Source organism: Artemia sp. Qi Xiang Cuo, chromosome 1, assembly GCF_049724085.1.
Source record: "Artemia sp. Qi Xiang Cuo chromosome 1, ASM4972408v1, whole genome shotgun sequence".
Lineage (NCBI taxonomy): Eukaryota > Metazoa > Arthropoda > Branchiopoda > Anostraca > Artemiidae > Artemia > Artemia sp. Qi Xiang Cuo.
In genome coordinates, this window is record NC_142794.1 from 45,107,578 (window position 1) to 45,121,430 (window position 13,853).

The following is a 13,853-nucleotide window of genomic DNA, read 5'->3' on the forward strand; positions in this document are numbered from 1 at the left end:
AGGGTTAGAACCCTCCCCCCTCCCGAAATGATAGTTGGACTCGTAAAAACAACAAAAATGGATATAAACAATTTTTTATGCGTTTTTTGAGGTTTTTTGTGTAAACCCCCTCCCCCTAAGAAAAACCTTTGAGTAAACCCCCCTCCCCTGAAAAAAAGTCCTGGGTACAGCCTTGAAATAAGATGGTAGTTTCTCTGTACTTCAGCTCAATGTTCAGGGTCTTTGTTCTTCATTTGATGAGTTGAAACACATAGTGCATACTGGCCACCCTTTTTTTTGGTCTTGTGGAACTTCCCTTGATTCAAAAACTGAATCTCTATTGCATCACCTTGGGCATAAGATCGAATATTCGAATCAAAGTAGGATCGCTAAAGGTGGGCTAGCTGTTTAGGTAAATTCTTTGTTATTCATATTATTGACTTAGGAATAAAGTAAACATACCACTCGATGCCTTTTTTTATGCTCTTTCCAAATATAATAATCATTTTTTTCGAATGAATTTTACCCCCCTCCCCTATATATATACCAATTCAGGGTATATATTTGCACATTAGGGGGGTGGGGGTAAATTTTGTTTCTGATGTAAATGAGATGTAAATTTAAACTTTCCCCCCATCCCCCTGAAGTACAAATATACACCGTGATTTGGTATAAATAGGGGTGGGGGTAATATTAATTTGTGACAAAAAGAATCATTATGTTTGGAAAGAGCATAAAAAAGGCATCGAGTGGTATGTACACTTTATTCGTAAATCAATAATATGAATAACAAAAAGTTTGCTGCTGTTTATGTTTCAGAATATCTTCTGTACTCTGTAAGGCGTACTGATACATTTGAATCTCAAAAATACTTAATTATCCTACAATTTAGTAGGGGGGCCAAGTATTTATTATAAACTTTATATATTACTTTCAATTCTAACTCCCATATGGTCTAGTGGCTAGGATAGCTGGCTTTCACCCAGCAGGCCCTGGTTCGATTCCCGGTATTCAGATTAAAAGATCTTCAGGAGTATAGATTATAGTTTACCCCGGGGGAATAAAAAAAACCTACAGGCGGTATGCCCGGTGTGCGTGTAACTGAACCACAAGCAACTGAACCCCTGTAACTGAACCACCGTGCAACTGAACCCCCATAAAACCGAACCCCTGTGCAAATGAACCCTCGTGGAACTGAACCACCGGGCAACTGAACCCCATTTAACTAAACCCTAGTGTAACTAAACCCTAGTGTAACTAAACCCCCGTGCAACTCAAACCCAATTAACTGAACCCCCATGTATCTAAACCCCCATGTAACTGAACCCCCATGCAACTGAACCACCGTGCAACTGAACCACCGAGCAACTGAACCACCATGCAACTGAACCACCGTGCAACTATACCATCATGCAACTGAACCATTGTGTAACTGAGCCATTGTGTAACTGAACTACTGCACCGAAGCAGGTAAGTAGCCCTTTTCATACCGAACAATAGACAACTACCAGCGTAAAAAATACCACAAAATGAAAACAACAAAATAAGCAAAATGGTAAAAAAAATTACAGTAGGTAGACGGTGAGAGCTGCCGTTTACCCCCCCCCCCCCCGCAAAACAAAACATCCTTTAAGGAAAATACCCCGCGGAAAATAACACCTCACGGAAAATACCCCCCTCCCGGAAAATACCTACCCGTGGAAAATCTCCCCCCCCCCAACAAAAAAAAATGTCTCTTGCGCTTGGTTAGTCTCCAATCACTTTCGGCTTATAAAAAAGACTAGAGATGCCTGGGAATTATCAAACAATTTCTGCCTCCATCCTCCTGTCGTCTCTCCCTTAGAACTAATTCTGTATTTATTTGAAGGCTCAATGACAGCTGAGCTGTTTTGGCATCAAAATGCACCCTTTGAGACATCTCCCTCTCTTCCTAGCTAGAAAACAGTCAGATAACCCCATTGCAGAAGTTTCAGTTCCTTTTTAAGTTTTTTTGATTTGTCTATTGCTTACAGATAGTATTTGTCATTGGGAAAAATACGGAATTTTTTTTTGTGGGGGTTTTCTGGAGGACCTTTCATGAGAAAAAAGTATTTACACGGAGGGGGGGGCAAGATTTACACATAAATTCCTCTTTTCCACTTCCCTTGGATCTTCTCAATTAAACTAAAAAGAAGATTTTTAATTAGACTAAAAAGACTCAAAGAAGATTTTTAATTTTGAAAACCATAATTTCCGCGAGGGGGGTATTTTCCAGGTGATGAGGTTTCCGTGGGTGGAGGAGGGGAAATGTCCCGCGGGGGAGGGGAGTAAACGCTTAGACCCGCAGAAAGTGACAGCGTGAATGGAACCCCAATTAACAGACATAAAAAAGAGAAATAAATCTGGATTTAAGAGTTTATTACGTCCAATTTTCTTTGTTTTTGTGACAACAAAACAGAGCATTTTTATAAATCATCTTGACAGTAATTTATATAAAGACTTAAAAAAGCAAACAATTCCAACAAGGTTGGACATGTAAAGATTCTAACTTGTGTTTTACCCAATGTAAGTACGGTGGTTGAGTTGCACGAGGGTTCAGTTTCACGGTTGTTCAGTTGCATGGTGGTTCAGTTGCACGGTGGTTCAGTTGCACGATGGTTCAGTTTTATGGTGGTTCACTTGCACGGGGGTTCAGTTACACGGGAGTTTAATTAAATGGGGTTGAGTTGCACGGGGGTTGATTTGCACAAGGCTTCAGTTAAAGGAGGTTCAGTTGCATGAGAGTTTAGTAGCACAAGGGTTCAGTTGCATGGGGGTTCAGTTGCACGGTGGTTCAGTTGCATGGTGGTTCAGTTACAGGGGTTCAGTTGCTTTGGGTTCAGTTACACGGTGGTTCAGTTACAATGGAACTGGTGTGCCCAGATGTTCAATGCATACTAAATACAGTATGTATTGGAGAGCTAAGTAGGCCAAAATGAGGAAAATTTGAGGCCAAAAGTAGGACAATTTAAGACCAAAATGAGTTAAATAAATACTTTATAAAAAAAAAACCAAAAAACTACATTTTACAGATGGACTAAAAAGGGGGACTAGCATGCTAAACCCCTGCATAGCTTGTGATTTTGGGGATTATTAAAATCGGCAACTGCATTGTGGATTTTGTGTATGTCTTTTTGTTGGTATTTTTTCTCCCCTGCTCCTTCTTGGTGATGGAGCTTTACAGGGGAGATTATGTTACAGTTGATTTATGTTGTAAATTTATTGATAAATAAAAGAACTCAGAACTCTTAGATTACAAAAGATTTCAAATTAATTTTTTGTACATTTGATAGGGTTATAAGGACCCAGCCAACATCAACTTCATTACCATGATAAGTGGCCAGTAGGGAAGAATAAGGCATACAACCATCAATAAAGATGGCAACACCACCTCCTATACAGAAACTCCTAGCTTTCATGTAACTCTTGAGGTATATGTCCCCTCTGAAAAAAGCGACTTTACAAGAAGCTTGCAGCTGTATCTTATGCAAAAAATGACAAAATACTTATATCATAGGGTTTATCACTCTCAGACCTACCGATTCACTGAGCCAGAATTATGATATTAATTAGACTTTCTCTGAATAAAGGATATTCTTTCATTAATATGTTAAAGCTGCAGAAGAGCAGAAAAACAACACACCAAAACTTTTACAGGTAACATAAACCTTAAACACAATCATTGAGTTTTTCTTTAGGCAATTCGTTTTTTTTTAAGTCAACCAACAATTATGTACTTATAGTCAGCATACTCACAAAGCATTACAAGTATTTAAATTCAAATGTACAGCACTCCGAAAACCTTGACAAGTAATCAACCATGATAATTAGAACCCCCTGTACTGATTTGCTTCGAATTTATTAAAAATGCTACAAATCTGAGAATCCATTTTCTTACTAATGGGTTTATGAAAGTAAATAGTAGAGGAGAGTGGTGCATACTGGGAATAATTCCATAGTAGACCATTGCTTGTTAATCCCATCTGGATTCCCCAAGCAGAACTTTAGGGTGCTTTTTCATACACCTATAAAAGGTATCAGTTCATTGAGGTATCAGTATATTTTTTGGGAAAAGTACTTAAAAGTTTTCCTATCCTTGAAGATCTCTGTTGACAGGTCAAAGGTTTTGATTTGAAAAATTTAAAAACATTTGTCATGATAGTGTAGCACCTGGAGGAATTGGTAAGAGAACACTTTTGCTTGAGGAGAGGGTTGTTGATTGCCTTTCCAAACCTGAAGATATCTATAGCTTGAATATATTTTCCATTTTTGTTCACTACGGTTTTCTTCAGATCATTCAATGAGATTTCTACAAGCACATTATGCATACCATAATAATTTCTGATAAATATTTAGTGGTTGGCCATTTCCCCCCCCCCCCTCCAAAAAAAAAAACATGGCAAAAAATTAAAGTAGGACCATTTTACTCCTTATTTTATTTCCAAAGACCATGGTGGCTTTTCAGAAAATACAAAGGACCCCCCACACACCTGATAGTCCTAGATACAGCCCTAGGAATATTTCAAAAAACTAAAGCAAAACTCTGATTCAATTAAATTCTTACTTTATAATATAATCAAATTGTCATGTTTCCTTCCATTGTTATTACCTTTTTAATTCATTTCAAATAATACTTCATCCACATTCCATTGCAACTTACTGAGGCAAAGCAAACTACCATTGAGTTGAGAATACAGAGCCCTGTTTTAAAAAAGAACCAATGACACATCTTAAAATTCACATAATGGAGAAATGTATTATTATGACTATATCTAGGACTACCAAAGGGAGTGAGATATATTGTCATAAAAGTGACTATTACATATGGCAAAAGCATAAAATGAGGAATTTAGTGACACATATTTTATTTGTTTAGCGTGTTTCCTTCAGATGCAGCCAACCATTAAATATTCACCCAAATTTCTTTTGAGCTCAGGGGGGCTTCCATGTTTCAGCTCTTATTAGAATGTTCCCAACTTTAGCTTTTTTTTAAATAGACCTAGCCAATAACATATAATAGTTATGGGAAAGATTTAGTTGATAAATTGATGAATAATTTTTTGCTGTCTTAGAAGGTAGTTGAGTTAGCTGAATGTAACTTTGAGGAATGAATCCAGGGCCTAAATCATACCCTAGGAGAATATTGTCCAACTACTACTACTGTCTCTACCCTTTCCTTGTTTTCTAGAGATTAAAAGATTGCATTGATAACAGGTCTGTACCTATAAAAATTCTGACAAATTAAAGTTATACCTGCATTTTGAGTTTTCAGTCTCTTTTTCATTGGCTCTAGTTTTGAAAATATAATTCTTATTATTTCAGCAGAATTTTAGCTGTATCAAGGCTTTTTTCCCAAGTTTAAGAAAGATTTACTAATCTTTCACACATTATATAGTCAGAACTAAACAAAGGCATGAGGCTCTAAACACATTCCTTCTGCCTAATTTGAGCAGTAAATCTATTTCTCAAGGTTTCAGTTTCATAGCACAAAGATTCAATGGCTAATGCCATTTGGAGGGGGAAGGCATGGAGGTAAGTATGTTATAATATTTTCCTGGGGAACACTAAGGCTCTTAAGCAGCATTCACAAGCGTGTCTAGCTAGAATCCTATGTCTAGACACGTGTCTAGCCAGAATCCAATGTCTAGGCAACCACCGTTCACATGTAAAATTCGGCGCTTAGCTAGACATACTAGACAAGACACTTGGCTAGACATTTGTGTTCTAGCCTCTAGAACTCAATATCTAGATTATTTAATCATAGCTAATCTAAATGTGTCAAGATCATCTATTTCCTTTATTTATGTCAATTCTTTTAAACTTAAATAAAATTTTTGTTTTCTCCTTAATTGTTTTTTCCATTTTAGGCAAATATGAAACACTAGATATAATAGTGAAGCACACTAAGGCAATTGTTTTGCTTATCTCATCCATTAGCTTGTGACAGTAAAAATAGGGATTACAATTTCGAAAGTTTTGCCTGCATAAGCTCTGTTGATTGGCTAGAAATGACAATTTGAAACTAAATTTGTAGTTTTAGCTAAGCACCGAATTTTACATGTGAATGGTCATTGCCTAGACACTGGATTCTGGCTAGACACGTGTCTAGACATGGGATTTCAGCTAGACACGCTTGTGAATGCTGCTTTAATCTAATTCAGAAAGCTCCAATTGCCTAACTCAACTACAGCTTATAATGAACAAAACTCCCTCATCAAGAATTTTACCATAGTTATGGACTGGGGATCATTTGAAGGAAATACTATGACACTCTGAAAACTACTCTTGAACATTCTAAGATACTCACTCTTGTCTAATCAGTTTGAAGAAAAGAATTGTCATATAAAAAATTCAGTGTATATACACAATTCAGGGTATATATTTGACAATTATAGGGGGGGGGGGGAGATAAGTTTACTGGTACACCTTAAGGACTGATATAAGTAAGGATTTTAAATGTTTTGAAGTAGTTCTCAGAATTTATAGAGTTTCCTTCTCAAGAATGGGAATGCTACATTTAGGTTAAAACAACCAAAATTACCAACTTACTTTCCTCGTTGTTTAAAAGTACACTGCACTACATAGTCCTAGTGTACAATTACTCTTCCTTGTCAGAAGAAAACACTACGAAATCTAAAATACTTCCTTATATCATTTCTAAAAGTAATTTGCTTTATTTTGCACTCATCCTCCCCTAACCTACAAATATATAACCCAAATTACATACTCTCTATGCACTGTTTTTGCATTTTTTGATTTTGTCAACATTGCTTCTTTGTCTATAAATCTATCTGAAGAGAAGAGTCATGCACAGAAAAATTACATAGAAAACATATAATTGTGTCAATATATTTGCACATTAGGGGGGTGGTTGGGGGTAAAGCAAAGTGAAGTACTTTTAGTAATGATACAAGTAAGTATTTATAATTTTTTAAAGTTATTTCTAGAATTTTATAGTGTTTCCTTCTGAGGAGGAGGACTTTAATGCATAATTAGGGCTGTTGAGAAGGAAACACTATGAAATTCTGAAGATAACTTTTAAAAATCTTCAAATATTTACTTATATCATTCCTAAAAGTGCTTTACAATACTACTGCTACTGCTACTAACAACTCACTACAGCACAAAGCCACCTGAGGCTGACACAGCTATGCATGCTCCTCCTCCATCCCAATCTACTCAAAACCTCCCTCTTTACACCCTCCTAGTAAGTTCAAATTTCCCTTCAACCTTTCTTTATGACATCCTCCCATGCTAACCATGGATGACCTGCTTTCTGTTTAGCCCTTGACGGTTGGATGAAAAGGACAATCTTCAGCAATCTGTCATCCTTCATCTGCAGAACATGCCCAAGCCATCTCAACCTTTCCCTCATTATAGCCCTAGAAAGGGGCATGAAACCCAATCTTTTGTACAGCCTACTGTTTGAAGCATGATCAGCTGGCTGGGCACCCAGAACAATCTGTAGGCAATTTCTCTGGAAAACATCTAGCAAATCTTGATCCACTTTTAGAGTGTCCATGCTTCAGAGCCATATATGACCACTTTCATCACTGTAGCTTCCAATATTCTAATCTTGGTTAGCTAACTTATCCTCCTATTCTTCCAAACTTTTTTTCAGCTATGAAAAACCCCCCTTAGCCTTGGCTATTCTACTTTTACTATCTTCACTGCTCCCACTGTCTTTACTAATAATACTACCAAGGTATGTGAAGCTATCCACCTGATCAATGTTTTTGTTACCCAACATTACTTTTTTGTCTTATTCCTAGCCTTAGCACCTTCTTAACATTAATTTTCAAACCTTTTCTAGCACCCTGAGCTTGTAAAACCTCTTTCATTCATTTTGGTCACACTTACCTAGTATGCTTAAATCATCAGCATAATCTAACCCCTTAATTTATCCCTCCATCCCTAATGTGTAGATATATAACCTATTTATAGAAATACAAATTATGTATTTCCTATGACTTTTCAGTTTCTTAATTACCATACATAATTATTAGGTTCAAATAGAATTAGTGGCAAAAAAGCAATGTCAACAAAATCAAGAATTGGAAAAAATGGTAAAGATGTAATTTGGGCTATATATTTGCATATTAGGGGCAGGTGAGGGGGGGGGTAAAGTAAAGTGAAGCACTTTTAGGATATCAGTAAGTAATTTAGGATCTTTTAAAATTGTTTTCATAATTTTACAATATTTTCTACTCAAAAGCCTCAAATGTGCATTGATACCATGCAGAGTAATTGTAAACTAGGACAGACCAATTTTACCTCCTCCCCTGATAGATAAATATACAGTCTGCTGTATAAATTACTACTATATTTTACAATGCCAAACAGTTATAATTCCCTGTTTATCTGTATCTTGCCATTGGGAAATACAACCATTCACCATAGTGAAATATTCTGGGGATATATGCAATGGCTGCATATTTATTCATTGGCTATTTGGGGGTAAAATAAAGCAACATGATTTTAGGAATGAGATAAATAGGCCTAAGCATTTAGGTAAATTTCTAGGTGGCCCTATAATTTAGCTAAGATGAAAGTTAAAACATCATTTGATGCCTTTTTTATGCTCTTTCATAATTCGATAATTTCTTCCGTTGTTAATTGCATTTTCTGCCCTTAAAGGGGTCCAAAGGGTTTTCATTTTTGTAACCACACAACGAAGTTATAAACTAACCTGCAAAATACTTGATTTTCAATTCAAACCATTTTCCTATGATTTCAAGTTTTTCAAATGCTGTTGGCAAAAATAGCGCTGAATTTTGCAATTTAAAACTTTGCCATCAACAATTCATGGTATATATTTGCACATAGGGAGTGGGGGTAAAGTTCATGGTAAATTTGCAGTGGGCCATATAATTTAGCTAGGATGAAAGTGAAAACATCAACTGATACTTTTTTATGCTCTTTCATAATTCATATAAAATACCTTTGAAGCCCCATTAAGGGCTCAAGATCCAATTTGCACCAGAAGCAATTATTGAATTATGAAAGAGCATAAAAAAGGCATCAAATGATGTTTTCACTTTCATCCTAGATAAATTATAGAGCCACCTGGAAATTTAAAAGCATTTAACCTAGGCTATGACTGTTTTAAATTTGATCCCAGGATTGTGTTCTGTTCTCATCAAATAGTCATCAGTCCTTAACTATTACCAATAATATTTAAATTTTGATCATTGGTTAAGATTCTAGTTCAGCTACTTTTCACTAGCCTACCTTGGAAAGGGGTTAGGTTAGAAAATGAAGGTAAAATTCTACTTTAGCTACTTTTGGCTATCTTGGAAAGAGGATATGTTAGGAAAATGAAACTTTTAGGGATGGGTCTACAGGCTAAAGTATGTCCAGAGAAGGTATTTTGAAGTACCTACCTCCACTCTTTTTCTCTCTAAAGGGTTCTGAAATTTGCCTACATGACAGGTAACCCCTTTCTAAGATAGCCAAAATTAATCATCATTAATTGCAATTAATTTACAATAATCATGCAATACAATTGATTACACGCCTAAAGATCCTAAACCCTAGTACATTCTTTGTCAAGAACATAATCAATGATGATTAACCACCAAAAAACATCACTAAGCCCTACCTCTTAGCTTCATTAATTATAATCACTTGACATGGAATACACCCTTGCTGAAATTGGTTCCCAAAATCAGCTATGTGCACCTACCCCTTAAGTGCCAAATTTTACTTGCAAATGGTCATTGCCTAGACATTGAATTCTGGCTAGACCCATGTCCGGACATAGGATTCTAGCTAGACAAGGCACTTGGCTAGAAAATGAGTTCTAGACTCTGGAGCTCAATGTCTAGCTAGGATTTTCAATTACAGCCAATCAGAATGTGTCAAGTCCCAATATTTTCATCATTTATGTTTACATTTGTAAACTGAAATTTAATTTTTGTTTTCTCATTAATTGTTTTTTTCATTTTAGGCATATATGCAACACCAGACAATAGTGATAAGGAGAGATAAGGCAATTGTTTTGCTTATCTTATCCATTATCTTGTGACAGTAAAAAAAGCAGTAAATAGTTACCAAATCATATTATTGACTTACAAACAAAGTAAACATACCACTTGATACCTTTTGGGGGGGGGTATATTTTATTTATGATGTAAATGGGAGGTAAGTTTAAACTTTATCCCCACCCCCTCCCCCCTAATGTGCAAATATATACCCTGAACTGGTATATAGGGGTGGGGGTAAAATTCATTTCAGACAAAAATGATTATTATATTTGGAAAGAGCATAAAAAAAGGCATCAAGTGGTATATTCACTTTATTTGTAAGTCAATAATATGAGTTGGTATATATTTACCAAAACAGAAATTACGGTAAATATCTACCAAATAATATTATTGACTTACACATAAAGTGAATATACCACTTGATGCCTTTTTTTATGCTTATTACAAATATAATAATCATTTCTATCAGAAATGAATTTCAGCCCCCCCCCCTATATATGCCAATTCAGGGTATATATTTCTACATTGCGGGGGGGGGCAAATTTTGTTTCTGATGTAAATGGGACATAAGTTTAAACTTTACCCCACCCCTAATGTAGAAATATATACCCTGAATTGATATATATAAATTCATTTCTGATAGAAATGATTATTATATTTGTAATCAGCATAAAAAAGGGCATTGCATGGTATATTAACTTTATCTGTAAGTCAATACTATGATTTGGTAGATATTTACCAAAATTACAATTTTGAAAGTTTTGCCTGCATAAGCTCTCTTGATTGGCTAGAAATGACTATTTGAAACTAAATTTGTAGTTTTAGCTAAGCAGCAAATTTTAGCCTACTTGTGAACAGTCATTGCCTAGATATTTAATTCTCAATAGACACGTGTCTAGACATGGGATTCTAGCTAGAGATGCTTGTGAACGCTGCTTTAGCCAAATAGAAAGTTGATAGAATTCTGTGTTACTGAAAGTTTCATTATCCTAATCTAATCCCTTTCCAAGATAGTGAAAGTAGCTAAAACATAATTTTACCGATTTCACATTCATGATAGGAGAAAACAAAGGCAAGTCACATAGTTTTTTTCTCGGTAAGACATGACTAATATACCATACTTTTCAATCTGATAAAACCACAAGGATTCAATGTTCCATTAATTTAAAACTTACTGCCTTAATTTCTGCAATATAATGTGAATATCAAAAATAGATGGCAATCTAAGTGGAATAGTTGACCCCTATTTTCATTTGACATTTTACAGACAAAGTGAATACCTAATCAGTAAATGAAGATTATTGTTTTCAGTCAAATTCAGACTTTATCTTTCAAATCTTAAATAAAAATAGACTTAATCAAAGAAAGTGAAAACAGAAATCTAGCACTAATAATTTTATCACAAAAAATACTGAGATTAACTATTAATTTTTTATAGATATGTGATATAGAATTGTTATATCGAAAAAGGACTTCTTTTCCTAGACTGAACAATGGCATATCTACCTTCTTCTTCTTCTATTTAACAGCAGGCGGGCTTTTCAGTAACACTATTTAGCCCTTTTCCTTTTGCTTCACTCTGTGGGCTACAGAGCTACTGGCTTGATTGCCTCATAATTATTAGATATATTCAGATATCTTTCAGCAGATCTTTCGACTCTAGGAGTTCAAATATAAGATGATAGATGTCGATTTCTATTATCTGTGTGCAGGTATAGTTGGCTAGGCTCTTGGCTGATAGTGGGATTTTGTGGTGTTTGAAGTATTTTAACAGTTTAGAAAGCAAGGTATGTTGTGCAGACGTCAGCATATTACATTCAAATAGGCAATGGTCAATTGTTTCATTATTCATATTACAATGCCTGCAAAGAGGGGACAGGGGAATTGAACCACTTGAATTAGAAAGCTTATATGAGAATGCAAGGCAATTTAGTCCATTTGTTCCAGAACGAATTCTATGATACATTTTAGAAAGATACTTATTGGGAAAGGGGGAAAGGATAGGATGAATCTTATTAAAATTAATATCTGATAGTCTCCATCGGTAAATATCTCTTATTGGGATTGGTCTCCCTCTTGGCTGGTCAATATTTATAGCATTTTCTGCTATTTCATCAGCCTGATGATTACCACTTATGCCAGAGTGGCTAGGAATGTACTGAAAGTAAGTTTTTATGCCACTTGAAGCAAGATTATCAATAATACTGAGACAATGATAAGTGACAATTTCCAACTTATATTGAGGAGCTGAGGCCAGCAACTCAAGGCTTGATAAAGAGTCGGAATAGATGATAATATTATTCGAATTTTCAATCAAAGATTGGTTTTTCTTAAGGTTTTCTAATGCCATGATTATGGCATTTAACTCAGCAGACATTATAGATAAATAATTAAATAATCTCTCGACCATTGCAATTTCCGGTTGAGGAAGGAAAACACCACTTGCAACCTTCTCATTCATTTTTGACCTATCAACAAACATTTGGAAGTGATTTTTATAGGTAATTGTATTAAGTTCGTCAAATTTTTTCTGAACAAAAGCAATGGGGGTTAAATCTTTATTCCATTTTGAAAATCCAGTATTTATTATGGGAAATGACCAATTCCATGGAGGGGATTGGGGGAAAGTAGGTGCAATAGACTTTGCTGGTACAGGGAATTTCTTTTGAATATTGGCATACTCATCTGCAATACCTCTATACATGGCTGGATTTCTTAACCAATTATGTAATGTGTGTGAGCTATTTGATTCAATTTTGTAAGATGTTTTATCAAGAGAAAGCTATGTCTCTCCCTTATTGTTGTTAATCCACTCTCCATAAGCAGAGACTTGGTGATTGTGGGTTTCCTAAGACCAAATATGAGACGTATTATATCATTTTGTGTTGTTTCAATTTTTTGCATCTAGGTCTTTGCACATGCACCATAGACAATGAGCCCATAGTCAATATGGGGTCTTATATGTGCTTTATAAAACTGGAGTAATGTTTTCTCCTTACAACCCCAGGGTGTGGAAAGAAGTCTTTTTAGTATATTTGCTTTTTTATAACATTTTTTTATTGTGTTTGAAATGTGGAGGTGGAAATTAAGTTTTTGTTAAAGAATGATACCTAGGTAATTAATATTATTATCTTATGGAATAGTTGTTTTACTTAGAGTTAGTTTTGCATTAACATGGTTTCGCTTCCTGTGAAATTGGATTATTTTTGACTTGGTGGGTGCAATGGGTAAATCTGAATGTTGAGAGAATTTTTCATACTGGAAAAGTGACTTTTGCAGAATTGACTGTGTTATCTGAAAGGTGCTGCCAGATGACCAAAGCACCAGATCATCAGCATATTGTAGATTTGAGTGAAGTAGGTTCATGTCCCAGAGATATAGGGCAAATGGGAGGCAACTGAGGACTGCTCCCTGAGGTAGGCCTTTGGTTATTGTCGTTTGGGGTGAAGAGGCTGAACCAACACAAACAATGAAACTTCGCACTTCTATGAAGGATTTAAAAAAGGATACTAGCTTGGGAGGTACTCCAAGGTTTGCAAGTTTATTTAAAAGGATTTGGTGGTTCACATTGTCATATGCTCCTTCAAAATCTAGGAAAGCTGCCACTAGGATATTATTTTTTGAGAAAGATTCATTTATTGCATTTGTTAGCAGAATGAAAGCATCTGTTGAGGAGTGGTATTTCCTGAATCCAGTTTGAGTGTGTGGGATCATGTTATTTTTCTCAACAAACCAGAGGAGTTTGTGATAAATCATTTTCTCCATTATTTTCCCCATCACAGGTGTAATCATTATGGGCCTATAAGACTCAGGGTTATCTTTTGGTTTATTTTTCTTTAGGATTGGTAGGAGGGACGAACATTTCCATAT

At 35.4% G+C, this 13,853-nt stretch overlaps 1 protein-coding gene across 5 annotated transcripts in view; it reads right to left on the reverse strand.

Annotated features, from left to right (window-relative positions):
* Positions 1 to 11,177, reverse strand: part of TTLL12 (Tubulin tyrosine ligase-like 12) — a 40,120-nt gene extending 28,943 nt beyond the window's left edge. The window contains exon 1 of one of the 5 annotated variants that reach the window (XM_089095071.1): positions 11,159 to 11,177. The gene's annotated coding sequence lies outside the window, so the exon portion shown is untranslated. Of the gene's footprint in view, positions 1 to 11,023; positions 11,136 to 11,158 lie in introns of those variants that run through there. The other 4 variants (XM_089095062.1, XM_089095066.1, XM_089095057.1 and 1 more) reach the window with 4 other exon arrangements.
* Between the last annotated feature and the right edge of the window lie 2,676 nt (positions 11,178 to 13,853).